The 27,907-nt window shown below is 42.2% G+C and overlaps 1 protein-coding gene across 19 annotated transcripts in view; it reads right to left on the bottom strand.

The window, feature by feature from the left end:
- The window catches only part of PLEKHG1 (pleckstrin homology and RhoGEF domain containing G1), a 242,838-nt gene that overhangs the window by 110,213 nt on the left and 104,718 nt on the right, over positions 1 to 27,907 (bottom strand). For 2 of the 19 annotated variants that reach the window (XM_016956485.4, XM_063812678.1), the window contains exon 1: positions 10,930 to 13,643. The exons of the other annotated variants lie outside the window; for them this stretch is intronic. The gene's annotated coding sequence lies outside the window, so the exon portion shown is untranslated. Of the gene's footprint in view, positions 1 to 10,929; positions 13,644 to 27,907 lie in introns of those variants that run through there. 19 annotated transcript variants of the gene reach the window in all.

Genomic DNA, 27,907 nt, shown 5'->3' with positions numbered 1-27,907 from the left:
GCGTGATGGCGGGTGCCTGTAGTCCCAGCTACTCAGGAGGCTGAGGCAGGAGAATGGCGTGAACCCGGGAGGCGGAGCTTGCAGTGAGCCGAGATCGCGCCACTGCACTCCAGACTGGGTGACAGAGCGAGAGTCCGTCTCAAAAAAAAAAAAAAAAAAAGTCACTTAATACTCACAGCATTTAAATATGATGTTGGGCCCCAAAAGGACCCATGTGAAAATTAAACATTCAGAAGCTACTTGGGTAAAACACTCAAAATTCCAATCTTCCTCATTTCTAAGGCAGGGTCAACATTTCTCCCTCAAATAATGAGATTCCACATCTCATTATTTCATAGAGAAATTGTGTTCATAGAAACAAAATGTCTTGTGATAGAGAAGGTGATTCATAAAGAAATTTGCTTAATTTTGCTAGGTTACCTTACCACAAAAACATGCTTACAGGTTTTACTAGAAAAATGGAAGAGGGAAACTTATGTTTGGAAGGTTATAATGTGACAAACACAGTAAAAAGAATACATAGTAATGATCATTTTTCAATAGTAATGTAAATTTGGTTTGATTCTATAATAAAGATCACTAAACAGTTGGTACTAATATTTTTAGAATATAAAGTATCCAACAAGTCTCTCCTTCAACATACCTAGATAGTTTATATTCATGACAAGTATTAGTACAAACAAATGATGCAAATATTAAAGTTATGAATATAAAATGAAGGAACTAATTCCGAGTCAAGAAGGAGTGCTAAGACATGTAGGAAATGAGCAGTTTATCTGCATAACCACTACCACATGCTAGAGTTTGCCACACATTTTTAAAGCTTTTGCAATATTCTTTCTGCTTGTTCTATAACAACTTTATGGCCTATAAAACATGAATTGGTTATAGTAGTTAAGATGCACCTGACCTAGAAAGCCTGATCCAACTTGGGTGTGGCAAAAATCCAATCAGCAGCCGTGCATTTAGGTATGCTTGCAGCAAAGGACGCTTACTCACGTTTGGGACTGGTGTTGAGAAAGTCACGGCAGTCCAAAGTAGGGGCGGACACAACAAGGTTTCCTTTCCATTCGCACCCTCCATAACCTAGACCATCAGGTTGATCTCACTGTAGGAAATGGGCACTCACTTGGGAAGTATCTGAGGATATTTTGAGATCCCAAGGGTCCAATGAGGCTATGATTTGGGACTAAACGTAAGTTGAATATATTCTTTTTTTTTTTTTTTTTGAGACAGAGTTTGCTCTTGTCACCCAGGCTGGAGTGCAATGGTATGATCTCAGCTCATTGCAACCTCCGCCTCCCAGGTTCAAGTGATCTCCTGCCTCAGCCTACCTAGTAGCTGGGATTATAGGCATGTGCCACCATGCCCAGCTAATTTTTGTATTTTTAGTAGAGATGGGGTTTCACCATGTTGGCCAGGCTGGTCTCGAACTCCTGACCGCAGGTGATCCACCCACCTCGGCCTCCCAAAGTGTTGGGTTTATAGGTGTGAGCCACCGCCTCTGGCCAAGTTGGATATTCTCTATAACAGGGGTGTGGTACCGGTCCATGGCCTGTCAGGAACCAAGCAGCACAGCAGGAAGTGAGTGGTGGGCAAGCGAGCATTGCTGCCTGGGCTCTGCCTCCTTTCAGATCAGCAGCAGCATTAGATTCTCATAGGAGCGCGAGCCCTATTGTGACCTATGCATGCCAGGGATCTAGGTTGCACGCTCCTTATGAGAATCTAATTCCTGATGATCCGAGGTGGAACCGTTTCATCCTGAAAGCATCCCCACTCCCCCACCCCCACCACCTCAACCCACCCTTCATCCTTTGAAAAATTGTCTACCATGAAACCAGTCCCTGGTGTCAAAAAAGTTGAAAGGCCAAGACATCTGGAAAGGTCTACCCCCCCAGCAGATCTGCACATACTGTCTCTAGGGCAAGTTCTGATTTTCTAACCGGAGAAGAATCTATCTCTCCAGAATAGAAAACTGTCTTTCACACAGTTACAAAACTCTTGGCACCACATTGATGATCAGGACTAGAGAAAAATGGACACAACAGAGAGACACATTATTTTCTTATCATCATTTCTTCTCTCTACTTACTTTCACTTTAAATTAGATACCCAATATTGGGACAGAAGGATTAAAGAGGAATAAAAACTGCTTTTAGAGGATCCTAGGTTGGGCTGCTAGAAATGACAATGTCTTTAGAAATACTTTCAAAGGTGGGAAAGAGTGGAATATAAAACTCAGATCAATAGGGACCCCTTCATGGATGGATCTTAAATAGCAACATGGAGGGGGCACCGCTGCGGGGAAAGCTTCAAATGTTCCAATGCCAGTCCACGTACAGGCCTGGCTGCCAACCAGGCACTTTCTAAAATAGACCATTTCAGAAGTTTGGGGTCCGTAGCATTTAGCCAAGCTTACCATCCCAAACTAAAGACCTTCCAAAATTACCAATGACAGAAGTGAAACATTTAAAGTCAGGTCATATAATGACACGTAATATGAGACCACACTTGCTAATGGCTAACATTTGTTATGTTGATTCATTGCTTAGAAGATAATTATAGTTTCCTCACCTAGGAAAATGCACCTCATAAAAACTGTCTAGTCTTGTTCTCACTTTCCTCAAAATAATTTAAGATTTCCACCCTGTCTGGCCTATTCTAATGCAACTCACCAATTATTAATATTTATCTCTAGAGCTGTGCTGCTCCACACAGTAGCCAGTGGCCACATGTGGCTACTGAGAACTTGAAACGCAGCCAGGCTGGGCACAGTGGCTCATGCCTGTAATTCCAGCACTTTGGGAGGCTGAGGCAGGCGGATCACTTGAGCTCAGGAGTTCGAGACTAGCCTGGGCAACCTAGTAAAACCCCATCTCAAATACAAAAAATACAAAAAATTAGCCAGGTGTGATGGCCTGTGCCTGTAGTCCCAGCTACTTGGAGTCAAGGCTGTGGTAAGCCATGATTGTGCCACTGCACTCCAGCCTGGGTGGCAAAGTGAGACCCTGACTCTAAATGAATAAATAAACAAACACAGTCAGTCTGAATTGAGATGTAAGATACACACCAGATTTCAGTAACTTAGTATAAAACTAAAAACATGAAATAAAATACCTCATTAATAATTTTTGTATTTGTGTATTGAAATAATATTTTGGATTAGGTTAAATATCTCACTGAGATTATTTTCACTGGTTTCATTTTACTTTTTTTTCTTTTTTGAGACAGAGTTTTGCTCTTGTTGCCCAGGCTGGAGTGCAATGGTGCAATCTCGGCTCACTGCAACCTCCGCCTCCTGGGTTCAAGCAATTCTCCTGCCTCAGCCTCCTGAGTAGCTGGGATTACAGGCGCCCGCCACCATGCCTGGCTAATTTTTGTACTTTTAGTAGAGATGGGGTTTCACCATGTTGGCCAGGCTGGTCTCGAACTCCTGACCTCGTGATCTACCCACCTTGGCCTCCCAAAGTGCTGGGATTACAGATGTGAGCCACTGAGCCCGGCCTACTTTTTTTATTTTAAATTTATTCTTATTTTTATTTTTTGAAACAGGGTCTCACTCTGTCACCCAGGCTGGAGTGCAGTGGCACAATCATGGCTCACTCCTGGGTTCAAGCCATCCTCCCACCTCAGCCTCCCGAATAGCTGGGACCACGCTGCCATACCAAGCTAATTTTATTTTTAATTTTTGTAGAGATGAAGTCTTTCTATGTTGCCCAGGCTGGTCCTGAACTCCTGGGCTCAAGTGATCCTCCCATCTTGGCCTCCCAAAGTGCTGAGATTATAGGTGTAAGCCAGTGCCCCGGCATCATTTTACTTTTTTATATTGTTGCTACTAGAAAATAAAAAATTACATAAGTAGTTCATATATATTTTAGTCAGACAATGCTGATCTAGAAGTCTTTGATATAATTACATTATTCTTGAAGATTTAAATTTACCTCTTTATCAATCTTTGTTCAAATAATAGTGAATGCAGAGACACATACAACTCAAAGTTTGCATTTTTGTTTCTTACTCCACTTATTAATGCACAATATTGTTAAAAATTAGCAAAAATAGAGTTGGGAGGTCATCTCTGTGTAGCAGATACTGGGCTAACTGATTTTCCATGACAAACTGAAACATCCAGATAAAAATCTGTAGGGCAAGAAAGCTTTTTCATTTGCCTTGAGTGAAAGATGTTAGCAGGTTGTATTAGCATTTGGGTAAGTTGCTGCTTTTCTTCTCATAACTTCTGTCTATTCCAAAATCCCAAGCACAGGGCCAATAATGTAAGAATTTCTGGGAATTTCTGGCCAAACCTTGCTAATGGCTTATATCAGGTATATCTTTTGACCCTAAAATAAGCTGGTTCCACCCACTTAGAGGATTGTGATCAATCTCACCTTTGGTAAACCTGGAGGTGGTGGGGGTGGAAGTATCCATAGAGGAACCTTAGAGACTTACTGAGTCTCACAATGAGAAGCACTGGTTAGCCTAAAAGCCAACCAAATAAAATATTCTCTTTTTTTTTTGTGCCATCCTTAATAAAAGGAAAAGATGCCTAGACAGCTTCTATGTAGCTAGACTTTCATACTTTTTACTTCATGACAAATCCCTCTAATTTTTTCTGGGTGAAAACATTGGAATTCCATGGCTTTTCCTTCTTTGCTCTTCCAACTTCCATTATTTTAATTGCTCTCTTTTGGAATATCACTGCCAGAATCAAAAGCAATGCTTCTTGGCTCTGGTTTCTTAGGCTGATTTAGGTTTCATGCAGAACGTTCCATGGCTTCCTGTGACCATATTTACATGGAGAAGGGGGACATCTGATGGGTCCTACAACCTACAACTCCCAAGGAGAAATTTAGGAGGCAAGACAGAAATTCTACTCACAGCAGGGATTGAGGGGTGATCAGGGTTTCCAAATTCTGCTCATTGCTATTCTAGACATCAAATACCTAGTCTGAGTTCCTTGGCAGGACAACCATGGAAATCAAGAGAATGTGCTGTGTTCAGTACCAACGAGTAGCTGAAATTATGTAGTTCCTTATTACACTTCCTGTGAATTACTCAAAGAGGGGAGGCCACAGAAAGACTAAAGTATACAGAAATAGTTACTCTTCCAGTTAGTGATGTTCATTTAATATACAGCGCAGTTTTGTTAGAGCCTCAACGTTGTAAACAACTGACTTAATGCTTTAAAAAATGTTTAAGAGTCCAAGTTAAAAAATATACATTTATATATTTCAAAGATGACACTAGGTATTTGAGGAGCATCTTTTATTCCCTCACAGCAATATGGATTTTCACTTCTTGGTTTTCTAAACTATCAACTTGATTCCTGTTTAATGGTAGGGCCAGGACTAGAATTCCTCATGTTCTCTAGTGTTCAGCATGTTCAATTCAGGGAACATGATTTTCATATTTATTTGTAGTTATTTGGTGATGAAGGAACCAAGGAGTTAAAAAAAAATCTTGTTACCCTGTTAATTTCTTAGTTTTACCATGTAAATCTATTAGTCTTTAACCAAGGTTAAACAAGTTTTAAACAAGGTACTACAATTACACAAGATGTTAATGTTAGGGGAAGCTGGATGAAAGACATATGGGAACTTTGCACCATCTTTGCAACTTTTTTATACATTTAAAAAATTTTCAGAATAAATAGCTCAAAAATGTTTTAAATTAAAAAATGTATTTTATTGGGGTATGATTAAATAGAAAAAGTTATACGTATTTAATGTATAAAACTTGAATTTGGAGATAAGTATACATGTGAAACTATCACCACAATCTATACCATGAACATAGCCATCACCTCCAAAAGTTTTCTTATGCCTCTTTATTATTATTAAACATTTTACAATAACAACACTTAAGATCTACCTCCTTAGCAGTATTTTAAGTATACAATATAGTATTGTTAGCCATAGGCACTATGCTGTGCAGATTTTTTGGACCTACTCATCTTGCATAGCTGAAAATTTGTATCCTTTCACTATTACCTCCCTGTTTCTCCCTCTCCCCACTCCCTGGCAAGCACCACTCTAGTCTTTTCTTGGATGAGTTTGATTATTTTACATTCTTCGTAAGAGTGGTGTCAGGTGGCATTTGCCCTTCTATGTCCAGTTCATTTCACTTAGCACCATAGGCTCCAGGTTCATCCATCTTGTCACAAGTGGCAGGATTTCCTTCCTTTTTTTATGGTCACATAATTTTCCCATTATGTGTATGTGCCACATGTTCTTATATCACATGCAAAAAGAAAAAAAATGAACCCTTATCTTATAGTATACACAAACATACACTCAAAATACATTAAGACCTAAAAATATGACTAGAAACCATAAAGCCTCTAAGAAAAAAAAAAGAAAAAACATAGGGGAGAAAAGCTTCATGACATTGGTCTTGGCAATGATTTTTTGGATATGACACCAAAAGCACAGGCAACAATAGCAAAAAGCAAAAACAGACAAGTGAGACTACATCAAACTAGAAAACTTCTGCACAGCAAAGGAAATCATCAACTGAGCAAGGAGATAACCTACAGAATGGGAGAAAATATTTGCAAACCATGCATCCAACAAGGCGTTAAAGCACATATTTGTACAAGAAGATCAAGAATGAGAAAAGATATTTTGCAAAAATATTTTCATTCAAACAGGAGGTGAGGGGTTGAACAAAGAGGAACAAAGATTCCTTCAAGCTGTAAAGTCAGATACTAAATACTCAGATAATTTACCGATTGATTCCTATATTAATTGCTATGGTATGAATGTCTGTGCCCTTCTCAAAATTCATATGTTGAAACTTACTCACCAAGGTGATGGTATTAGGAGGGGGGGCTGTTGGGAGATGATTAGGTCATGAGGGCTCTACCCTCATGAATGAGATTAGTGCCCTTATAAAAGAGGACAGAGGGAGCTTGTTTGCTCCTTCTGCCATGTGAGGATACACAGGAGGGCACCATCTAGGAGGAACAGGCCCTCACCAGACACACAATCTGTTGGCGCCTTGATCCTGGACTTCCCACTCTCTGGAACTGTGAGCAATCAATTTCTGTTCCTTGTAAGTCACCCAGTTTAAGCTATTTTGTTACAGCAGCATAAATGGACTAAGACACTAGTCAATGGAAACTAAGAGGTATAATGGCTACCTCAGTTGAGTAGGGATTAAGCATCTACTTAAGGCAGCTAATGTGTTAGATAAATTGCCTTAGCTAAGGGGTGTCTCTGGAGCAGTCTGGTGAAAAAGAACCTAAAGAAATTCCCTAGGCCAGGCGCGGTGGCCCATGCCTATAATCCTGGCACTTTGGAAGGCAGAGGCAGGTGAATCACCTGAGGTCAGGAGTTTGAGACCAGCCTGGCCAACATGATGAAACCCCCGTCTCTACTAAAAATACAAAAATTAGCCAGGCGTAGTGGCAGGTGCATATAATCCCAGCTACTTGGGAGGCTGAGGCAGGAGAATCACTTGAACCTGGGGAGTGGAGGTTGCAGTGAGCCGAGATCACACCACTTCACTCCAGCCTGGGTGACAGACTGAAACTCCATCTCAAAAAAAAAAAAAAAAAAAAAAAAAAAGAAAAAGAAAAAAGAAAAGAAAGAAATTCCCTAAAGGCTTTTTATGCAAATGCAGCTGTTTTTACTTTTGTTGTATGCTTTTTGTGTGTGTGGTGACTTAGTGTGGGGGATGAAGGAAATTATTTGGGGCACCCAAAACCATCCATTGTGTTACCACTTAGAGAGGGACTGTTAGTTGTCTACCAAAATCCACTCTACCCTTTTCTTTAGTGATGGAGTTTTCACTGAGCACATTTCCCAGCCTCCTCTGCCTTTAGATATTGGCCATGTGGTCAAGTTCTCACCAGTAGAAACGATATATGCCCCTTTGGGAGTCTACTTCTCAAGACATTAGATTTTATTACTCCACATTCTTTCCTCTTCATGCTGGAACCCAGATGTGGCAGAAACCTTGCCTCCACTCTAAGAAGGATACCAGTGCCCTAGGGTATGGCAGAGCACAAAGACAGGCAAAACCTTGCAGTCACTGGTGCTAGACATGCCCTGAGGCACCACATTTAAAAGTCTGGTTATCCTGACTCTGCCACACCACAGAAACCACATGATGAGACCGCAGTGATACACAGAGGGATGCCCAAGGAACCCTGGCTGTTACAGCCCCTGCTGTGTTTCCAGCCAAGACATTGGACATGTGGATGAGAAGCCTTTCAGATGACCCCAGCCCTGTCATGTCTGAGTGCAATTTTATGACGGTCCCCAAGCCAGAATCACCTAGCACAGCCTTTCCTGACTTCTTGCCTCACAGAAACCTTGAGCTATTATAAATGTTTGTTGTTTCAAGCCATTAGGTTCCAGTGTGATTGGTTAAGCAATAAGAGAGAACCCAAACAGTCTCTATTATAACAGGTGAGCCTTATTATGATACAGCTGCTACAATTCTATGTCTAAATTATCCTTAAAAAGCCCCCAAAACCAACCTCAATGCTCTTTCATGTGTCTCATTACTTTTTGAAAACTGTATAGATGGGGGAAAAAAAGCAGAGATTACATAACATCATGCTCAAAGTTGAACTATGAATCAGAGACTAGATTTTCTAACTTCTAGTCCATCCTTCCTTGTACTCATAAAATAGTAGGGTAGAAAAGGAACTTAGAGATCAGGAAATGAAGGACTCAACATAAGCTGCTTGTCTAAAGCACATGGTACCATATGCCAAAAGGGACTACACAGTGTGTGGCTATGTGTGCACAGGAATGCATATATCCACAACCCTCTGTATAAACACATTTCAGAGAACCAACCGGAAATTAAATTATGTCCTAATACTCCCTTCTGGTCAGAGGATTTGCGTGTTTGCCCTGGCTCTGCACCCCCCGGGTTTGTACTGATCTTTGCATCTCTGGTTTCCTTGTATGTGAGGCAGCTGGACTAGGTGACTTCTCCAAGTCTCATCCAATCTTTGGGCCATGACTCCAATCCTGAAAACCCAGCAAACCACTGGCTGTCACGACTGCACGGCCTCTTCCCAGCTGGAGGCACAGCACAAGCAGTGGCCCTCTAATAGCAGTTTCTTCTACATCCTACGAATGCCAGGTCTTGGATGATGAAAAACTGTGTATCACCGAGTTTTTCAAAGGCTAAAAAAATCTCTATTTGTAATTTAGATTAAATAATAATCTATGCTCCAGCTTTGCTTTGAACAGTACCTTCCTGTTAGTGTAAAATTATCAGTCTCAAGGCAGTAACTAAACAATGATGGTTATATATACAAGCTCCATCTGTATGGAACGCACTCAGTTCCAAAACATCCCTGCACAGCTGGGAGGGAGGCACCAAGAGAAATAACATTTTCTTAAAGAAAAAGGAGGAGGAAGAAGAGGCAAATTCCAAGTGACTAACAATAGCACTCCGAACAAATAAATCCATGAAGTACATTAGACATGTTCTTTTAAAAAAGGAGGAAGAGGCCAGGCGCGGTGGCTCACGCCTGTAATCCCAGCACTTTGGGAGCCCAAGGCGGACAGATCACAAGGTCAGGAGTTTGAGACCAGCCTGGCTAACATGGTGAAACCCTGTCTCTACTAAAAATACAAAAATTAGCCGGGCGTGGTGGCGCGTGCCTGTAATCCCAGCTACTCAGGAAACTATGGCAGGAGAATCGCTTGAACCCAGGAAGTGGAGGTTGCAGTGAGCCAAGATCGTGCCACTGCACTCCAGCCTGGGTGACAGAGTGAGACTCAGTCTCAAAAAAAAAAAAAAAAAAAGAAAAGAAAAGAAAAAGAAAAAAGAAAAGGAGGCAGAGAAATTAAAGTGACTAGTAACAGAGATCCAAGTAAATAAAGCCATTTAGAAGGTACAATGTAAAATGATTAAATGTCACGTCTTCTCAAATCTTTAAAAGTATAGAAAATGGTCATAATATATAGTGAGTAAAATGGGTAGTTTAAAAAACATATAATACGATCCTAATTTTGAATTTAAAATGCGGCTTCTTTATTGTCTACATTAGAAATAGATTGAAGGAATATATAATAAAATGTTAACATCGGTTTTACTGAGTAAAATGAATAATTTTGTTCCTTTCATATTTCTCTGTAAATATCTCTTTTCTTCAACAGCTGTATTACTTTTATAATCTGAAAAAGTTATTTAAAGAAATTAAAATCACAATGTCAATTGGTGTCAGATATCTAAATATTTTAAATTAAAATAATTTTTATATTCAATATGTGATTAAGGAATGCTGAATATAAATATCTTTCAAAATGCATCATTAAATTCAAATAATGAAGCCAAATGAAATCAGATTCCAATGGACAACAGCATTGAATACAATCCACGCCTCCTTTGCCCCAATCATTGTTCCTCACAAAAGTGTTTCTTACCAAGAAACACTCAAAATGGAAACTGCATTTTCTTAGGCAACTTTGGTTGCCACTAGACTCAGACTAAACTTCATCACTGCAGTTGCTAAGCATACATTTGCAAACATTTATTTTGTTCCTCCAACTTTGACTGCATATGAACCTCAAAAAGAAAGCATATGAAAATGTTGGGCATTCGGCGCGTGACAACTGAGGATTTTAGAGTTCTCCCCAGAGTCAGATACATCAGCTCTCTAGATATTTCAACCTCACTTTAAGGAAAGAGCAAAATCAGATGAAACTAAGACAAAAACTATTGAAGACGGGCTGCAGTTCAGATGGAGGGGGAGAAAAAAATCATCTTCTAGACTTCAGTCTATCGCATTTGTAACAGAGAGTTTTCCTTGATCCAGCCAAGCTTCCGTCCCTGCACACTTGTGAAGAAAGCCCCCCCTGCGACCCCTTCTCACCTCGGTGGACCTCTCTGGCTGCTCCCAGAGGGAAGGAGCGTTTGTTCTGGCATCCTTTCTTTGGGGACACTCACATTAGCACCTACCTCTGCTCCACTCAGGCTTAAGCACATCGTCTGCCTTCAGCTGATGCAGTGACCTCAGTCAGGTAAAAGAAACAGCCTTTGCTAGTCTGTGCAGCGCCTTCCGTAGAAATATTGCATGAGTCAGCTTTTATCTCCCAAACCCAACACACAAAGGCTTTACAAAAACCTGATTTGCAACTTTCTCACTGCCTTTTTCCCCCTAGTGTGCAGACCACAGACTTCAGCATCACTAAGAGCCTTAAATGAAACATGACATCATTCAATTGAGAAACAGGACAATAGACACCACTGTGGGTAACTCGAAAATGCACACTTCACTGAGCAACACCCTACCACTTCCATTCTTTTGTGAACATCAAATACAACCCACACTCGCCCAAAGCTGCTGGGTTTCACCTTCCTGGCTCTGGCCACAGTTCTCATTAAACTCCATAAAATAAGCAAGATCTTTGGAGCTCTGAAATTTTTAAGTTCACTTCCTGAATCATGGGCTTGTTTCAAAGTAAAGGGACACATCTTTTCACTTTCAAAGTAAACGGACACATCTTTAAACTGAAGTTTTAAAATGCAGGTTGGGGTGGGGGTGGGGTGTGAATAACAACCAGTGGAAGGCAGTTTGGATAATTAGTTTCTGTTAACAAGACACTTGATAGAACTTTAGGTGAACAAAGTTTAAGGAGAAAACATTTAAGGCTGACATTTAAAAAACATTTAAAAAACGTATCTGAAGACAAATACCTAAAATTGATATGTACATGCATTTCTTTGGAGAACAGTTAAGTTCTGTGATTATATATTCATAAATACTAAGTAGTAAAGACAGAATGATCTAGTATTCGTACAATACTTTAGTAAGTGAGAACTTCCAATTATTTTGGGTTTTTGATTTCTCTAAGACCATCAGTCCTTCTTAAAATGCTATATCTATTTTTATAGAAAGATTCAGAAGGCGTATATTTGATAAAGATCTTGAGTTCTTTAAATGAAGGTCTCCAGAAGCACAAAAATGCTATTGAAAACTGATACCACTGCACTGTGGAACTCAAATTCAAAATATGGATTATGTCTTTGCATAGACATCTAAAACTGAACTATTTCAAAGGATGAAAACCCTTTAAATAGAAGTTCCATTTAAAGCATTCATTTGTGGTTATGGAAAACACCATTAGCAGATCATTCTTAACATAGCTATTTCTGTCATGCCTATTAAGTGATTTTAAACTAACAACATAATAGGATAATTTGTTTTAATGCTGATTTCCTTTCAAATCAGGCTGAACCTACACATGGCTATTTAAATAAGTGATTTTTAAAGGAAATAGTTCAGAAGACAACTTGTTGGAATTTCTCACAAAATTCACCAGTTTGATGGAAATCAGTAAATCCAGCATGCTGAGAAGGCAGTTTGAGAGGCAGCGTCCTCCCTGGGCTGTGGAGACTCTTCATCCTCTATTCTGGCCTCCACAGCAACCCCTGTGGCTTCCCACATCATGTCTGTGTCTCCCATACCAGTGCCTAAGCTGGGCTCTTCCCTCCTGCTCAACGAAGAGCCAGCTCACATCAAGCTCCCATTCGATCTGCTACAACCACTCCAACCCACAGCTCTTTCCATTACTTTAACAGCTGTTTATTACACTTAGAGTAAGGATCATGTGGTCTCATATTTAATCGTTTTCTAAGTGTCTCACTCCTACCCTGCATGGTAGCTGTTGGGGGCAGGGAACCTTCCTATACCATAGATTCGATATTCTCGAGGCAGACACAAAGCTCTAAACTCTTAGATGGGATAAAATACACAGAGGTTCTAGGCTTCCTAATGACTCATCCATTGTGCACAGCCTCAGATCACAATACAGCTACTTTTAACTTCCAATAAAATTACATTGTACTTGGATTTTTTTTTTTTGCTTTTTGCCAAGAAACATGTTTCTAAAGTGCCATTTCTGAGAGATTCCATGTATGTTACACGTAAACAAAGACAGCAAAGTTGTTGTGTGTGTGGATGGTGGGCAGTTTGCTAAGCTTACCCACCAGAAAAGTGACAGTCCTGAAGGACAGCTTTGAAGTGACAGCGGGGGCCATATTGGGTCCTATGGGACAGTCATTTATTAGTTCATCCACGGTTTCTGCTTTAGCAAAATCATCAACTTGTATAAGTAAAGACCTCTCCTATAACTTGCAAATAAGTGAAACCACCTAAACTGCATCCACAAATATCAAAGATTTAAAGTATGTTGAATTTCATTTTTTAAATATTAAGCTTTTTCAGAGCAGGGAGTACACACACACACAAACACATTTTTTTTTTTTTTTTTTGCCTTTATATTGATCCTAGTACCAAGTATTTGCTTGAATAAATTAACCAATGGATAGCGCATGAGGCCTGGGGAGGGATAATACATTCACATACTAGCAGGAAGGAAAAGAAAAGGGAAGAAAGGCCAGGCGCGGTGGCTTACGCCTATAATCCCAGCACTTTGGGAAGCCAAGGCAGGTGGATCACGAGGTCAGAAGTTTGAGACTAGCCTGACCAACATGATGAAACCTCGTCTCTACTAAAAATACAAAAATTAGCCAGACGTGGTGGTGCATGCCTATAATCCCAGCTACTCGGGAGGCTGAGGCAGGAGAATCACTTGAACCAGGGAGGTGGAGGTTGTAGTGAGCCGAGATCATGCCTCTGCACTCCAGTCTGTGTGACAGAGTGACACTCTGTCTCAAAAAAAAAAAAAAAAAAAAAAAGTAAAGGGAAGAAACACCTCCGTTTATTGAGCAATAGTCCAGGTTCTTTCACACCTGAGAGCAGAGGCGCCTTCTACCCTTCAGTATTTTCTTAAGACCCTGGTTTCTCCCCATTCAGCTCTGCAGTGGTTCTGCGTTCCAGTGCTCCCCACCACATACTCCACATGCTGGACACACTGAACCGTTAACATTTCTTGGAGGTGCGCTGCTGGTTTGCCACCAGACTTTTGTTCATGCAGGGAAAATGAACAATCTTAAGACACACAAAAGGCACAGATGCTGGTATCCTTGCCACTTTTTGCTGTATAATTTATTTGCCCATACTAACACTGGGTGAAAAGATTATTTTTGCTCAGCAACATTTAATTTTTTATTTAATTAATTTATTTTTTTGAGACAGAATCTCGCTCTGTCAGCCAGCCTGGATGCAGTGTCACTATCTCGGCCTACTGCAACCTCTGCCTCCCAGGTTCAAGCGATCCTGCCACCTCAGCCTCCTGAGTAGCTGGGACTACAGGTGTGCACCACCACACCCAGCTAATTTTTTTGTATTTTTAGTACAGACAGGGTTTCCCCATATTGTCAAGGCGGGTCTCCAACTCCTGATCTCAGGTGATCTGCCCTCCTCGGCCTCCCAAAGTGCTGGGATTACAGGTGTGAGCCACTGTGCCTAGCCCAAAATGTCTTTTTAAATGATAGAGTGGCCACAGATAAAATGCACACGCGTGCCTTGTTAGGTGATAAAGATACCCTTGCTGGAAAGCAGCTTTGTTTACTCCCTGCAAGCACGGGTTACACAACCAGGAAGTTCGCATTCCATTCCCAGTGTCCCCACCTGGAGTGGGGAATCAAGGCGCAGAAGAGCAGCACCCACAGGATGTAACTATAGCAACCAGAACACAAACCAGCCAGCAAGGAGGTGCAGGTGGCCTTCTGGCCTAATTGAAGGAAGACCAGAAAGTCCCTGCCACTTAAAAAAATCCCTTCCCAGGCTGGGCGTGGTGGGGCATGTCTGTAATTCCAGCACTTTGGGAGGCTGAGATGGAAGGAAGGATCACTTGAGGCCAGAAGTTCGAGACCAGAGTGAGCAACTTAATGAGACTCCATCTCTACAAAAAAGACAAAATTTAGGCCAGGTGTGGTGGCTCATGCCTGTATTCCCAGCACTTTGGGAGGCTGAGGTGGGTGGATTACTTGAGGTCAGAAGTTCAAGACCAGCCTACCCAACATGGTAAAACTCAGAATCTACTAAAAAAAAAAAATACAAAAATTAGCCAGGTGTGGTGGCACATGTCTGTAGTTCCAGCTATTCGGGAGGCTGAGGCAGGGGAATCATTTGAACCTGGAAGGCAGAGGCTGCAGTGAGCCAAAACTGCACCACTGCACTCCAGCCTGGGCAACAGAGTAAGAGTCTGTCTTAAAAAAATTAATCAATAAATGAATACAAAACTTAGCTGGACAGGGTGGTGTATGTCCATAGTACTAGTTACTTGGGAGGCTGAGGTCGGAGGATGGCTTGAGCCCAGGAGTTTGAGACTGCAGTGAGCTAGGATCGCACCACTGCACTCCAGCCTGGGTGACAGAGCAAGAGCCTGTCTCAAACAAAAACAAAAAATCCCTTCCCAGAAGTCTGCCATAGGGCCTGGAATTCCAAATCTTTTTGGTTTAAGGTAAAAGTTGTCAGTTAAAACCCTGATCTCCTCTGGGAAAGGCGAAGGAGCCACTGCCACAGTAGTGTGAATTAGCTTCACCATCCTTCCAAGGAACTATCCAGGTTTTCTTGGAATGAGACCACAATGGGGCTGTCTAGGAGGGCTGGGGTGGGGATGAGGGCAGGAAGCACAGACAACACACACATCTAGGGACTCAGCAAGGCCTGAGCTAGTTGAGGCACCTTGCTGAACTGTGCAGCCAGGCAACAGCTCAAAAAGCTGGGCAAGGAAGAAGGAAAGAGCGGCCCAGAGACAGGAAGACGGATGGGCAAAGGCATGCAGACATTTTTGGGTTCAAGGAAATATTTTGCTTCATATAATCAACATTGGATAAGGCAGGTTTAGAAAATAATCTTAGACTTTCATATGCAAAGGTGCTAGAAGTGAGAAGGGGTATTTGAAAACACAAATAGTATTTTACACAAGGAGCGTAACAATTTAAACCCTGGAGGAGGTGTGGCCTGCTTATCTTGTAATTTAAGATCTTGCCATTGTGGAACATTTTTCAGGGAAAATGGTTAAACCAACCATTTTTGGAGGCACAGGCCATTGACAAAAGACTCTTAATGTATTTTTAGTCTATTAGAAGTTTTTTCTTTGAAAGAACAAGGCATGCGGTCACATTTTCTATGAGCACATGACAGCATAAATGTGAGGGGCCGGGCATGGTGGCTCACGCCTGTAATCCCAGCACTTTGGGAGGCTGAGCAGGTGGATCACCTGAGGTCAGGAGTTCGAGACCAGCCTACATGGCAAAACCCTGTCTCTCCTAAAAATACAAAACAATTAGCTGGGCGTGGTGGCGCATGCCTGTAATCCCAGTTACTCGGGAGACTGAGGCAGGAAAATCACTTGAACTCAGGCGGCAGAAGTTGCAGTGAGCCGAGATCATGCCACTGCACTCCAGCCTGGGCCACAGAGCAAGATCCCGTCTCAAAAAAAAGAAAAAGAAAAAGAAAAAAAAATAGTGATGAACATTAAAGTCAATTGCACGCCAAAAGGTGTCACACATCCACACTGAAGTCCCTCAGAAGAACACACTGACCTTCCTCCTGTAAATAAGAGCTAACGTACTAACACCATTCTGCATTGCAGCTGCTGTGATTTATTAAAAATCTATACACATTCTTCCAGACTGTCTACTCTAAACCCGGAAAATATCACCAACTACAAATTCCACCTTGCTATTGTTATACAAACCAAATTACATACTTGTTCAAACAAACAAAAAAGCTAACTTCTTTTTTTTAAAAAAATTATTTCTAAAGGCCTTTTTTCAAAGTGAAATAATTTTAGTGGCAAGTGAGTTTGTTTTCACAAATTTAAAAAATACCTGTCAGTAGGCCAGGCATGGTGGCTCATGCCTGTAATTCTACCACTTTGGGAGGCTGAGGTGGGTGGATCATTTGGGGCCAGGAGTTCGAGACCAGCCTGGCCAACAGTCTCTACTAAAAACACAAAAAATTAGCTGGGCAATAGTGGTGCACGCCTGTAGTCCCAGCTACTTGGGAGGCTGAGGCACGAGAATCACTTGAACCTGGGAGGTGGAGGTTGCAGTGAGCTGAGATGGTGCCACTGCACTCCAGCCTGGGCAACAGAGTGAGACTGTCTCAAAAAAAAAAAAAAAAAATTCTGTCAGCAAAAGACATAGGTCTAAAGCAGACAAAAGCACTCAAGTATAGAAGAAATTAAATGAAGCCATTTTTCGTTAGTCCTGGGGTACTGAATCTAACAATAGAAACCAAAATAGAAATACTAAATAGTTACCAGGACTTCAATCATCCAACTGAAAATGTAGTTTCTCAGCCCTTACTGAACTAAATGTCAGTATTGAGGCATGGTCCTAAGAATTTTAGAAAACAAATGAACAAATAAAGCCTATTATTCACCATACTGTTGTGCATGGCCTGCCTTTCCCTTGCAACCAAGTTATGATTTGACATCTCCATCGTATACCTTTCAACAGTCGGCCATGACATGAACTGAGATGGCCTTGAAGGGCACACGTTCCAGACTCTAAAATCTTGCTGTTTCAAGCATTCCTCCCTGGGTTCATTTTTCTGCTTCTGTGACAATCATTAGCTCAATTTGTCACTCAGTTCTTTGATTAGGATACTTGGTTTTTATTTCCCAGAGACAATACAATCAAGTCTTAGTTATTTTTGAACAATTTTTAGATATCAAGCAAGCAAATATGTTGCAAAAAGCCTCTTGCTTTCAATAATCTATCAGTCCCATCTCTAAGGACACCATCGGAGGACTCACTGTGCTCAGCACAATGAACTAATTATCCCTGGAAGAATGCAGTCGGCTTCCAGACACATTTTTCTCCAGGAGATAACACACATCTAATCCATTCATAAGTAAAGGCATTCAACACAATCTATACTTTTGAAACACTCTAAAAAATGTACTGGAAGAAAAGGCTTGGGTGCTCTGTTGAAATCTTACAGCAGTATGTATTTTCCAAAATACCAATTAAAACAAGATTCTCTTATAGTTTCAGAGTAACAGCCATTGAGACTTAAATCACCTTTATGGAGGCTTGCAAAGGAATTTCTCATCCTGGCAGAGGAGAGAGGCAAACTCCAGTTGCTAGCCTTTCCTCCTCTTTTCTGGACACAAACCCACAGCTGCAATGGAATGAAGGAGAGGGCTCAGCTCAACCTTGTCAACTGCCCCCCACCCCTTCCCATAGACCCAGGGGTAGTAGGTTGAGAGAAACAATTCTCAAGAGCAGCAGAGGAGGGAGTGTAGCTTGCAGGGGAGACACAGAGAAGCTTCTGGGAGCAAACAGGAATCAATCTCCGAACTGGCTCAAACTCCCACACCTGACCCTCAGCAATTACCATCCTTGGGGTCATCACAATCAGTCTTCTTCCCCTACTCCTAAGGCTACATTCAACGTCATAAGGTTGACAGCTTAACCTCTAAGACATAAGACCTGTGAGCAAATGATTTATCTCAGGGGAGCCCATATGCTTTCTAGAACTGACGTGGGTGGTTTGCACTGATATTCACTTGGTCTCCTGTACCAAGTCATGGGAACAATCCCATTGACGGAGATATTTATAAAGGCCAAATATAGATTCCACCCCAGGAAATCAGAACTCACTTCTCTCTAAATGAGTTGAGATGACTTACTACTTTCCAGGATTTTTTTTTCAACTAAAGAAGGCAATGAAGGCCACTGACCTTAGTATATCAGTATTACAATGGCCTTAAATACCCCTCTGTTGCCACAAAGTTCTGAACTTCGAGGCACACAGCAACATCCTGCTGATCTTTCTTCCTTCACAAAACCTTCTCTCCACTTGAACTGGCAATCACCGCTTACTCGCCCTCATGTACCAGGACCTACTGAACGTCAGGCCCCATGCTGGGCGCAGTGAATGGACATGGGCTTTAAGTTTCAAACAAAAAATGACAAGTATGATGAGTGCTGTGAAGCAGCGTGGGACGTTGCCGATGTAAACTACCAACAATTGTGTACATAAGCATTTGCACTATTTTCCTAAATTCTCTTTCCCCTTAGTTTCAAACTGTCCTTCAATTAAAATTAAAAGTGGATAGCAACTTTATGTTGACAGTAAAATCAAGCTACATTAGGCTGCCTTCACTTATGGTTCACTTTCTAATCTTAGAGAATAAGCCCAGTCAGACTCATCTTTCATCTTATGTTTAATTACTTGGTATCCAAGCTGACAGCCAAACTTGCTGAAAGTTTTTGAGAGTCTAAACACTTGCCTAATTCCCAGTTCCCACAGAGGTACATGAAGTAACTTGTTTATGTTAACAGAACAAAGGAAAGGAAAGAGAGCTCTCTGTTCCACTGCAGGTTGAATCGGAATTAGGTCAAGAAACAAGTGTAACCAAACTTATTTCTGTTTATTCTGAATAAACATTACTGAATCCTTTACAAGTAAATGAAAGAAGAGAAAAAGGAAGAGGAAGAAGCTAAAACATGAAGACTGGTGGTTTGATCTCTACATTTTCTTTAATGAATATGTATTATTTGTGTGGTTAAAATATAAGAAGAACAGAATGAATTTACATGGCAGGTCTTGTTCCTGCCACACCCCCAGCCCAATCTTTCCCAGTCTTGCTTTGTCTGAAGGTCTGCACACTCCGCTCCCTGCCTGGCTGCCTTCCAGGTAGGTTTGGCTAGAGGCACCAATAGTTTGAAGCAGAAAGAGAGGGAAATAGGGGCATTTCCTCCACTCCCTCATTGATTTGGGGCAGCTCCTCGATGGTTCCAGCTTTTCTTGCGCTCCCTTAACTCTATGTTGTCCCCGATCCCTCAGGGATCCCTATAGATTGTCCCAAAAGCAGTGGCTAAGGCTTCCCACTGTTGTCGTCTCTCTTTGCTTCACATACACCCTTCGTTTGAACCAGCTGAGCTAATTCAGTTTCTCGCCAGGTCCCCGGCTGATGCAATGTCACACTAACTCCAGAATCATTGGTCTAAAATGGTGATAGCAGTTTGACTTCATATGCGGTCAGAATATTGGCCTGAGTTTTTTACACGGTGATACAATGCCAAATTGTAGCCCCGTTTTGACTTATGGCCTGCTTGATCCAGGTCAATGAAATAAACACTTAATTAGAGCCTATCTTATACCAGAAAAATATTGTGAATTTGGTATCTGCTGATATATTCAATTACTTAATATTTATTGAGCAGCTACTATGTTCCAGGCACTGTCTTGGGCACTAAAGACACAAGAGTGAACAAAACAGATAAACACCCCTGCCTTTATGACGCTTATTTTCTAGGGGGAGCTGCATGGACTAAAAAGAATCCTATGATAACAGCATGTCAACATTGCAAAGATACTCTGGGGCTTTCTAATCTAGTGTTTCAATGAACACTTACAACATCTCACCAAGTGTGTCCGGTCTCTGCTTAGATACTGTTAGTTACCAGACATCCCATCCCTGCACAAATCATCGATCATACCCTGGAGTTCTTTAAAGACCACTTTAGGAAAATACAAGAGAAATCACACCTCACCTCCATTTTGTAGTTCCTTAATTATTTGAGCTGTCCTATCAGTTTCCCATATTTATTTGCATCTTTGTTCAACTACTGATGGAATAACTAACTGAAGGGATTCCTGGAGGCAGGGTTCAGTGATGGGGGAGCGGTGCAGAGAGGTCAAAGGGGAGAGCTGCCCCTTGTGGCTGTGGGGCGCATGGGGTAGAGCGGACTTAACACTGTCACCACCCTGTGATCACCTTCTCCTTGTATGTCAAGAACATGCTTTCCTACTGCTTCCACCAAAGCGGCTTCAGAATTTTAAGTCCTCATGCCAACTTACTATTAAAAAATGTTAAAAAGACATCATTTTTGGAGAACATCATCTGGGAAATAAATATTCTCCCCACTCCTCCCAAGTCAGACTTTCAGGTACGTCAACATCGCTGCGTCCTCAAAAGGCACAGAGTTTGGCCAGGCAGACACACTGAAGGATCATCTGAACAGGTGACTGATGACTGTGTGACGTGCACAGTGGGCTGGGAAGGCACAGGCACTATGGAAACGTGTAAAGGGGACCAGGCCTAGTTTGGGGTGGTCTGGGAAGGTTTCCCTGAGGGAGGGATGTGTGGACTGACATCTGAAGGTTGAGAAGAGGTCAACTAGGGGAAACCAGCCAAAGAGAAAAGCCCATCCAGGCTGCTTTACTTCCCACTGGCATAGACTGCTGGTGTCCCTGGCATTATATCCGCAGAGAACACCCAACCTAGATTTTTTTTCTGGGCAATCTTGTTTGCAAATATATTGTTACATATCACAATTAATAACTATGTTTACTGCAACAATGCCCCTTTATTAAAGTAGGTACTACTTTCCTTCTCCACTCTGGGGTAATGCCATCCCCTCACCTGCATGTACCAGTCTTCTCTAGTCTCACCTTTTCATTCTCCTCCAGACAGTGGGCAGAGCTGCTTGGGCGGTAACCATGACTCTGTTCTTGCCTCATCGCTTGGACTGGGTCCTTAAAAGGTGTGGTTATAGTAAATCACAATGTAAACTTCCCTGCCCAGCATTTCCATCTGGGTATTATCAGATTAAAATGAACATCAAAGGAGCCCTAAAAGAAGGGGTCACAAAAGGACAGACTGACGGCTGGGGGCAGTGGTCAGGCCACTGTTTGTCTGGCTACTTCCAGGGGCCTTAAGAACTGACCACGTGCATTTGAGCCTTGAGTATTTCCCAGGATCAGCTGGACACCTTTCCTGGGGGACCCAAAACCAGGGACAACTGGCTGGTTGCCAGTATGGATCAGACATAAGATATCTGTTTAAGAGTCTCTACAAATTAGGGCATAACAAAATGGTAAACCTAATGAATTATGCTGCTCTAAGAGTTTTGAGGAATTATGTTTTCATAATGACTATTAGTTATCAGCCTAGTAATTTAATAATAAAAACCATCCCCACCAGCCTGGGCAACAGAGTGAGACCCCATCTCTACAAAAAAATAAAAAAATTAGCTGGGTGTGGTGGCATGTGCCTGTGGTCCCAGCTACATGGGAGGCTGAGCTGGGAGGATCACTTGAGCCCAAGAGGTTGAGGCTGCAGTGAGCTGTGTTGTACCACTGGAGTCCAGCCTGGGCAAAAGAACAAAACTGTCTCAAAAACAAACAAACAAACAAACAAACGAAAACACCATCCCCAAAGCCAAATTAATTTTGTTCAATCTAAGCCATCACCTACGGCTCACGAAATGATGTGTGGAAAGGACACAAGATCTGAAGTTGAGGTGGGTAGAATCTCAGCTCTCCCAGACAATTTTATCTTCTTGGACAAGGCACTAACCTCTCTGTGATTCAAAATCCTTCTGGATTAGTAAAATGAGAACTCTGGAGTCTCTGACATTTAAGAAGACTTTCCAAATCTAAAAATCTAAGGTTCCATGATTTGGGGTGAGGGTCCCACCAATCCACTTTTTAACTCCATAGACTCTCTTGAGGCTCTCAAATAACTTTAGAATTGTAAAACATGGTCCCACTATTATGGTCAGATAACCACAGGTTGATGCAAAACCAGGAGCATGCGGCCTTTGTGCAGGAAAATGCTTTTTATTCCCTGTAATTCCGTTTTTGTTTTTTTTTTTTTTGAGATGGAGTCTCGCTCTGTCACCCAGGCTGGAGTGCAGTGGCTCAATCTCGGCTCACTGAAACCTCCACCTCCTGGGTTCAAGTGATTCTCCTGCCTCAGCCTCCTAAGTAGCTGGGACTACAGGCTCCTGCCACCATGCCCAGCTAATTTTTTGTATTTTTAGTAGAGACAGGGTTTCACCGTGTTAGCCAGGATGGTCTTGATCTCCTGACCTTGTGATCCGTCCGCCTCAGCTTCCCAAAGTGTTGGGATTACAGGCATGAGCCACCGCGCCCAGCCCTGTAATTCCTTCTGTGGCAGAATTTGTGAAAGATGTCTTAACTATTATCAATAAAAAACTCCCTGCAAAATTTTTCGACGACATCATCTGACAGTAAGCCAATGTCTAGCATCCAGGTCATGCTTTTTACCTGTTCACCGACATCATCTCCACTTTCTGCAAAATTGCATTCTGGAAACCAGGTTATAAAGTAGATTATGAAACAGCTAATTTTACCACAGGGGTATTGTCATCATTTGTGGTTGCATCCCAAACAAGCACCTGCCATAAGATATCCCTGACATAGCAGTAGCACAGCAGCTGAGCTAACTGTACACCTGCAAAAATTATGCTCCTATGATATATAGATAATATAAAGTACAGTTAGTTCTGAATTATTCAAGGAACTCTTATACCTTAAGTTTATATACAATTATGATTATTAGAACACATTCACTGCAGTGAGATGTCCTGGATGAGCCTCCATAGAAATTGGGTGAGTGAGACTAGAAGGGTCTTTGTAGCTATCCCCTAACCCATTTACTTACTTTTATGGAATGACTGACTGATTTACAAGGGGCCTAAGGGGGGATCCTAGAAAAAGTATTCTAACAATATATAAAACTAGGATTCAGATATTTTCAGGCACATATCACAGATTCTATGTGGGGAATGAAGGTGGGGCTGGGGCTGAGATCTGATGGCAACAGAAGCCTTGGTGACCCTGGGAGAGAGAAGGGGAAGGAAGTCTGGTAGGACAAGTAGAATAAGCAGAAGGCCATTCATTCTTCTGGTGAGAGGAAGTTCTGATTTAGTATGTGGCAAGTACTCAGGCTGGCCTCACCTGGCCATTTGGACAGCCTGAGAATGACCTGAAAAACAGACTGGGTGGCCGAAAAACCAAAACCAAGAGATGTAATATGCCAGGCAACATGGCTGTGAGATCCTTCTGTCTAACAGCAGGAAACACAAGAGGAGAGGAATCCTTTTCCCATAAGGAAAAGAACAGGGATGTCTTAGCAGCCTGGGGGTAGAGATTTGGGGGGCCCACTAGGAGAATTCCTACAGGGAGCTTGGGAATGCTGAATATCCGGGGCAGGGGCCCATGGAAGGATCAGTACAGTGTGGGTGGAAGGGCAGTGACAGGTCAGGCAGAGGAAAGGGGAGCCAGGAGGTGCTGCCTGGGAGGTCCTGTCTTTATGTCTGTGTGAAGTGACAGCTGAGCTGGCCAAGTCTGATCTTTTAAAGTGACTTCACCTGTACCCACAGGGCTGGTGAGGCTTGATGGAGCTGAGGCTGATTAGACAGAGTGTGACCTGTGGACCTGTTGTTTGGTCAACACAGGGTTTAATTTCTTTGTATTGATGACCCAAGTTTAAACAATCAGGATACTCTGCATTAAAAAAACAGATTTTTGGGGGGCTTGGGGTTGGGGTGCCAAAAAATTAAAAAGGGATCAACATGAGTTAACATTAGTCTAATGCTCCTGCACAGCAGCAGTGGGTAGAGCTAAGCTTGCTCACGTCACCCTGGCTGTGCACTTCCCGGTGTGCCACAGTCCTCACCATCCCCTTTCATATTACACCTGTCCTCCACCACTCTTTTATATGATCTGCCTGGCCCTTGAGGTGCATGACTCTGGATTATACACATGGGCACATCCGGACACTGTACTGTATATTAGGTTACTAGTCCTAGAAATTACCAGACTATATGATCTGATAAGAACAATTTATTCCTCCCATGTGTAAGCTATATGAAAATGAAACACAGGCCTGGCATGGTGGCTCACACCTGTAATCCCAGCACTTTGGGAGGCTGAGGTAGGTGGATCATCTGAGGTCAGGAGTTTGAGAACAGCCTGGCCAACATGGCAAAACCCGTCTCTACTAAAAATATAAAAATTAGCCGAGCATGGTGGCACGCACCTGTAATCCCAGCTACTCGGGAGGTTGAGGCAGGAGAATCGCTTGAACCCGGGAGGCAGAGGTTGCAGGTAACCGAGATTGTGCCACTGCACTCCAGCCCTGGGTGACAGAGCAAGACTCCATCTTAAAAAAAAAAAAAGAAAGAAAAAGAAAAAGAAAAGAAAAAAAGAAAATGAAACATATGCTAGAAGACCAATCTTCCCATCATGGAAAAATTTGGTGAGGGGAGGGAAGAAGGTTTACAGTGGAGGGGTGGGGAAAAATTAATCACGGATCAGGATATGTAAATTGTCTTTGCCATTTATCCTAATTAGCTCTAATTTTCATTTTTTTGGTCTCTTTATATTCAAAGTATCTTATCCTATCAGTTCTTTTGAAAACCTCCGTTTAAATAAAACATTAGAATTTGGTCAGGGTTTCTATGAAGGAATTAAGATAGAAGAAGCAATTAATTCTGCCAAACCAAACAGATAACTGGTGTCATAGTTCCTGTTTTTTTTTTTGTTTTTTTTTTTTTTTTGAGACAGAGTCTTGCTCTGTTGCCCTGGCTGGAGCAAAGTGGCATGATTACAGCTTACTGCAGCCTCAACCTCCCAGGCTCAGGTGATCCTCCTGCCTAAGCCTTCTGGGTAGTTGGGACGACAGGTGTGCACCACCATGCCTGGCTAATTTTTTAAATTATATGTGGAGATGGGGTTTCCCTATGCTGCCCAGCTGGTCTCAAACACCTGGGCTCAAGTGATCCTCCCACCTTGGCCTCCCAAATTGCTGGGATTACAGGCATAAGCCACCGCACCATGCCTGGCATAGTTTTTGAAATTGACAACTTGATGGAACATCAAGACAAACCACAGCCCCCAAAGAATGACACACTGAGCTCGCTGGCGAGACTCAGGGGTTGCTAACATTTACCCACCCTTATGGAAGTACTGAAGTGAGGATTTGTTTACAAGCTCTTCTGAAAAATAAGACAAGATCTACTATAAATGCCAACATTTACGTATCACATCCTAATCTCATAAAACACTTGTTTTGTTGTACCTTTTTAGAAAATAATAGGACAGGAGTGAAGACTTAAAATTGGAGATTCTAGTCCCATCAAAATAAACAATGACTATAAAACTGGATTTACGGGCAAGGAAAAAAGAGGAATAACTTGGAAGAGCGTTTGTGCATTTTGACATTGATCATTTAAGACGGCACCTAGAGACATTAGTTCATCAGCAGCATTTTTCCTAGAAAGGGGAAGCCCTACCCTGCACGCCATCCCAGTGTTTATTTCTTTCTGAACCCCAGAGATAAAACTTTTAACACACCGAGGCCTCCAAGAGGATTTGTAGACATACCCAAGTCTTTCTGAAGAAGAATCGCCTCTGATACGTGATATCTTCCCTCAGGAGCATGAGGAGGAGGGGGTGGGTGAGCGGGATAGAAAAACAAAACCAACCATTTTCCCCTAATCCTCATGAGGAAGAAAAAGCAGAAGCTAAAAGCTTCCCCGAGGGAAAAAGCTACTCCAGACTGGAGGTGGATTGAGCAAGTCTAGTAACATGCTTAGTTTGCAAGGTCACGTGCTTGTTTCCAGCACACCTCCTGGCAGGCGGGGCGACTGGGCTCAGGGGACCCTGTGCGTGGGCAGTGGTGGCTGGAGAGGGGCAAGGGTTGAGTGGGACAGGTGGTCCCCACCGCTTTCCATGTTTCTCTCTGGAAACCCCATGACAAAGACAGTGTCAGAGAACAGGGAATTCTTGTGCTTTTCTGCATGGATAAATCCCATCCCAGGATTTTATTTTTTAAAAGTTTCCCTGAAGATGAGATAAACCATTTACAGCTTATAAAAATGAGTGTTCCGATGGCATATCTTTGAAATATGCTTTACATTTCATTCTTCTGCAGACACTTAGAGATTTTAATCTATTTAGACATTTTAATACATCAATTATCATAATGGTATTGTAAACCAAAAAAACTGGTGATTGTTAGTACACACCCTAAACCATTATTTCTTCAGGTGTTACCTAACACCTCCTAAATTACTGCTATGGACTGAATTTTGTCCCCCCGCCCAAATACACATGTTGATGTTGAAGCCCTAACCCCCAAAGTGACTGTATTTGGAGACGAGCCCTTTAAGGAGGTGGAATTAAATGAGGTCATAAGGGTGGGGCTCTAGTCCAACAGGACTGGTGTCCCTATAGGAAGAGAAGGAAATACGAGAGATCTTGCTCTCTCTCTATGCAAAAGCCCATGTAAGAATACAGCCAGAAGGCAGCCGTCTGTAAGCCAGGAAGAAAGGACTCACTGGACACCAACCCCACTAGCACCTTGATCTTGGACTTACAACCACCAGGACTATCAGAAAATAAATGTCTGTCATTTAAGCCACCAGTCTGTGTTATTGTTATGGCAGTCCAAGCTGGCTAACAATCATCATCAGCAAGATTTTCAACAAGCAACCAGATTTCTGGGCCCTGCCCAAGAGCACAACATCAGAATTTTCAGGGACAGGGCCCAGGAATGGGCAAAGGTACCTGAACTCTTTGGGTGATGTAAGGTTGAGAACCAGTGCTCCACGGAGAGCTCAAGGCTGCCTGCAGCCCCTTACTCCACCTGCCTCAGCCTTCCCCTAGTCCATTATCCCAATGAAAAACGCTTTGATGGGGTCAAGGATGACAGACTTCAAGGATTAGACTCTCCAAAGGAGAAATAAAGGATTGTGAATAGAACTAGGCAGGAATCATGCTGGGGTCCAGGGTGAGGTGTGTTGTAGGAAAAGCCCCTTTTGTCTCTGAGTTCAGAGGGGGCTTGTTCAGAAGGGACAAGAGGGGCCCTTGAGACCTGTGTGAAATGCTGCCAAACTCCATGGGAAGAAGACCAGAGGAAGGTTTATGTCTGAAGCCCAAGGTTAATGAAGAGTGCGTTTATGCTGACTATTCCCTGCCCTCAGAGGACAGCACCAGCAAACATCTCCCCCCTCACTCCAAAGAACCAACTAAGATTCATTCTCAACATGCTAACAGGTCAGTCGGACCATCAACCATTGAGGATACTTTCAACTCCGAAACTCAGCACCGATAGAAAGTTGTTATTTGCAATTGTTGCACTTTGAATCTTTTTGTAAGTCCTGATCTTCACCAGAGTGAAAGGCTCTACTATGTCAAACTGAAAAGACTTAAAATTAGTTCCATTGTCAGGGATAATAATATATAAAC

This window comes from Pan troglodytes, chromosome 5 (assembly GCF_028858775.2).
Source record: "Pan troglodytes isolate AG18354 chromosome 5, NHGRI_mPanTro3-v2.0_pri, whole genome shotgun sequence".
NCBI classification, from domain to species: domain Eukaryota; kingdom Metazoa; phylum Chordata; class Mammalia; order Primates; family Hominidae; genus Pan; species Pan troglodytes.
Note: the sequence above shows the minus strand (reverse complement) of the source record. Positions and strands in the feature narration are given on the sequence as shown.